This window comes from Bactrocera oleae, chromosome 2, assembly GCF_042242935.1.
Source record: "Bactrocera oleae isolate idBacOlea1 chromosome 2, idBacOlea1, whole genome shotgun sequence".
NCBI classification, from domain to species: Eukaryota; Metazoa; Arthropoda; class Insecta; order Diptera; family Tephritidae; genus Bactrocera; species Bactrocera oleae.
This window is the reverse complement of record NC_091536.1, coordinates 9,674,778-9,679,218: the sequence shown is the minus strand read 5'-3', so window position 1 is coordinate 9,679,218 and position 4,441 is coordinate 9,674,778. Positions and strand designations below refer to the sequence as shown.

General features: G+C 38.6%; 1 long non-coding RNA gene across 5 annotated transcripts; it reads right to left on the bottom strand.

Annotated features, from left to right (window-relative positions):
- Nucleotides 1–1,164: 1,164 nt before the first annotated feature.
- Nucleotides 1,165–4,200, bottom strand: LOC118682934 (uncharacterized). 5 transcript variants are annotated; one of them, XR_004978730.2, is made up of 5 exons: nt 3,759–4,200; nt 2,070–3,706; nt 1,714–1,896; nt 1,459–1,650; nt 1,165–1,396 (listed from the first exon to the last, which is right to left on the bottom strand). It is a non-coding gene; the product is annotated as an uncharacterized lncRNA (long non-coding RNA). The 5 variants fall into 5 exon arrangements; XR_004978726.2 differs by having other exon boundaries at nt 2,070–4,200; XR_004978727.2 differs by lacking the exon at nt 1,714–1,896 and having other exon boundaries at nt 2,070–4,200.
- Between the last annotated feature and the right edge of the window lie 241 nt (nt 4,201–4,441).

Here is a 4,441-nt window from a genome sequence, read left to right as displayed (position 1 = left end):
TATAAACCATAACTTTGAGTAGAGAAGGCCTTACATGTTTACACGAATAAGCTTTAAAGTAGTATTCTTAATATCCTTAAGGTACCGTTAGGAAAATGTTCTACAAAATTTTCTAATCTTGTGAACAAAAAACATCATTCAAAGAACAATAGCACTAAATCTATAAAACGTCTTCTAAACCTCAAAATAGTAGTATCTTCCGACATAGAAGCTTTCTTATTGGTAGTTTTGGTCAATTAAAATTCCTAACTCGGCCGTTTATTGTTGATCATATGACAAGTAGTATTTTTGAGAATGAAAGAGAGTGTTTTCCCTGTATAAATATAATTTGATGCTGACTGGTTTGAATTTGCATTTTTGATCTAATCATTTCATCTCACGCCCAAAAATGATCGCAATCGGACTATACATTTTTAAGGGCCCAGACACCAAATATGTGGACCCCACTGCGTATGGCTGGTTTTTTACCGAATATATCCGTCAATCTGTGAGGTCTAGTATTGAAATTAAGGGTTAATATTTTTGTGATGATAGCATGCTCTGGGACCAAAAATGGGTAAAATAGGGTCAATACTTTCCTTAGCTCCCATATACTTTGTATAAATATTTTCGTATCTTCCGGTTGATTTTCTACCACATCAATCGGTCGGTATGTAAGACATCTTAATGAAATTCAGATATTATCTTACTCTAACAACAGTGTATGATCATGCCTAAAATGGATAAAATCAGGACAATACTTCGCCTAGTCCCCATCTGATATAAGGTTTTCTAACATCCGCTTGACTTTATACTTTGTATATTGATCAATCTGTGCGTTTTCTTAATGAAAGAGGGCCCCTATTTCTGTTAATGATATGTTGTAATATTACAACCGCATAAAATCGGGTCAAAAACTCTCCTAGGCCCCACATAACTTATACAAATGTTAAGTATAAAAAACTTGATAAGAATTAAAAAATGAAACTACAGTACGTACTTTAAAAATTTATTCAAACGAATTCAACACTTGATATAAGTATAATATTCTGAAAACTAAACCCACCATTTTCATCCAATAATACTTCCATCCATGTGTTCTTCAACAAATGTGGAATTTCAAGAGCTGTAAGCAATAATAGTTAATCAATCTATGGTCTATCAAGTCTATCAAGTGAAAAAGGCTTTGGTACAAAATATATAAGTGCAGATTTTTTATTACAGAATCAAGCGCTAGGTTGGGAATATTAATCCTTTTTAAATAATAACTCTTCGAAAACATTTTCACTGCTCTCTTGTAATTGTAGTGCTCTCAAATCTCTCTGTTGATGTCATGTCTCATGTGATATAAAATTTTTCCCACTAGCCTGTTAAATTTACATTGCTTTAGTTGCAGCGGCATGCTGTTAAACGATTCCTGTTGATATTAAAACGGTAAATGGTCTGCTATTATAAATATATAAATGTGTGTGCATGTACATGTCATTTTCCCTGCCACGTGCTCGATTACCACGTTTACCTCTCTCTCTCGCTTTTTTTTTGGCTCTCTTCCCCTTTATTTCTTGCTCTCCCTCCCACCCTCTTCCCAACACAAATCACGCCTACCAGCTGCTCAATGAACGACCTTGCGATCTTGTCAATGCCACCTTATCAGCAAATCGTTCAAATCCCCTAAAAGAGAAACAAAAACAACCATAAATCGAATTGTATTTGAATTTCAATGCATTGCTTTACTTTTTATTATTAAATACTTTGTTTGGCCGCAATGCCGCACACTCACTTCACTTACTATGCGCAAGCTATTCATTCATTCAAACTTAAATTGTTCGGCGAGATGTCGTTGCACGACAACACACATACTTATATATATATATGGTACATGCAATATTTATGAGCGCATATGTATGTAAGCGTTGGCTGCTTGGTTCGTTCGGTTGTCGGTGGATTTTAATAAAATCCCATCAACGAAATGAAAAAGACCGACGCACGGACAACAAGGAAAATGAAAGAAAATTATTTGAAATCATGAAAATAAGAACGGAAAAAGCTAAGGGAACACCACAACAATTGTAGCCATTGTTGTTGCATACCTTCTTTTTTCTCTCATTTTTGTTTTTGCTATTCAGGCACTGGCATTACGAGATTGTGCGCTAGAATCGGTGCTAGTGCCAGTGTCGGTGCCAGCTCTGGTTTCGTTGCCGCTACGACGAGTGGAGCTGGTTCTTCGCTAATGTCTCTGTTTTGTTGCTTTTCCTGCTACTGCTACTTGTGCTTTCCCGTGACCGGACCGTGCTAGCTTCATGTGAACATCAGAATTCTAAATTACGTCGTGGACGTAATGGCATTTGTTGCTGTTGTTGTTGTTATTATTATAGTTGGTATTGCTGTTGCAGTACTTGCTAGTTGGTGTTTTCTCATTCCAAAGTGGAATTTTCGTGTCAGATATGGAACCAACACTGCCGCCATTGCTGTGACTCCGAGGTTTCTTCCATAGCGCTGGCGAGAAATGGCAACGAAGACACGGCCAAGCAGGCGAAGTGTACCAACAGAACCAACAACTTTGAATAGTTGCCAAGTGCTAGCAGCGAGTCAGTCAGTTAAGTCAGTTCCGTCAGTCTTTCTGTCTGTCGGTTGCTCGAATTGGCGCTGGTTGTCAGGCAAAGCAAATAGCTACCAAGCAACTGAACAACGCGGCAACGGAGCACTTCTACCTTCTTTCGATCGATGGAAATTTCTATTTTGCCTTTTATTCTTTTTTGTACAGCTTTGGCGTAAAATACAGTGCAGTTTTCTTTACCGACAACTAAAACTCTAGTTCGACTGAGGGTAATACCAGCACTCTAGTGTTGGTGACGGTGGGAAGATGCCACGCAAATACCACTACATATAAACAAAAGTGCGTAGCCGTGTACAAGCGGACTAAGAAGAATCAGTATTATGAAACAGTAGTCGAATAAGCGGAAAATTTCGTTAAATTTCAGAAATATTTTGGTACATAGACCTCTTAATAAGTGTGTCGACAGGAACTGGGTAATCATAACAGTTCGAACCGGCTTAAACTTGCAACTACAGTAAAGTACCTTGGAATTATTTCAGAAAAGGAGCTGGAACGAAGCTTTTAATCAGGTTGTACAACGAGGTCATTAGTAAATGTTGACTCTTGAGGACGAGGATGATTTTCAGTTTGTGTTGATAAATTTTCGAGTAAATTTTGTTATCTTAATGTTATCTCCTGTAAAGAAAGTTTGGTTTTACGCGGGATCTTCTGAAGCTACCGAAATTTTAGCTGGAAATCATTTAATGCAATTGCATATGACCAAGGAGGTCTAACTGGGTCCATCTTTTGGTATAGCCATACATGGTGGTAAATAGTCAAGAGATATTTTTCTAGGAAATATACTGGAATTTTTTACTTTTGTACCCTAGGCTCAGCTTTGGAGACCAATGCTATGACATACTTATATGTACTTATATATGTTTTATAAGCCAATTACGTATAATAATATATAATATTTATTTATTTGGCATTGAGTTGCTAAAAATCTCACTGTCTATAATATTTCCTTGAGTTACAACAGCGCCTCAGCCACACCATCCCATCACACCACACAACTTAATATTCTACTGCACCATAAGTGTTGCAAACCGACCCCACCAACAGCAACACCACCAGCGACTAACAAAACGACCGACGAACGTCCGACTACCAATATCAACATTTAATCCACTGAAAATAGAATAATGTAAGGAAAACAAAATTCTATACCAAAATGCTTCACTTCGCCTGCCACACCGACACCTCTCGAGCACTTCAACGCCGACACCGTATGATGCGACCCATTCGCACAGCTGCTCCATCCAGTCAACCAGCCAACAGACCAGCCAGTCTGTCAGTCAGCACATTCGCCTGAGAAGTGTGCCTTGGCGTTTCCATGTCGAGCTGGTCGGTGCCATGCTTAGTTCAAATTTTACTTTGACTGCAGCGCACCGACACCAATACGTTGGCATTGAGACAATAGCAGCTTCGTGCTCTTACACTGGGCACCATCATCCGCTTTAGTCATCGTCGACGTTGCTATTGCGCTTTTGCTGTTGTTGCTGCTGTTGGTTTGGCTGTTGTTACTGGTGCCAGTGTGCTGACTGGCTGGCTCTATAAAATGTATTTTCGTAGCAATCAGTATAGCAGAATGGTATTTCCTTTATCACATAAAATGGGGAATATTTCAGACCAAGCAGTGAGCTGACTAGTATGTTCTGACGTCCGTTCTTTCATGAGTTCTTGCCTTTATTCGCACACTACATTTACACATATACATATACATATGTATGTATGTGTAGTTTCTGACAATCAACTCACTTTACGGTTCTTATTCGTCTTGACATTTGCGCTTTGCTGTAGCGACACAGTGGGACGAATACACCCATTTACGCAAAAGCAGATAATGTGATAAGCTTTGGGAGA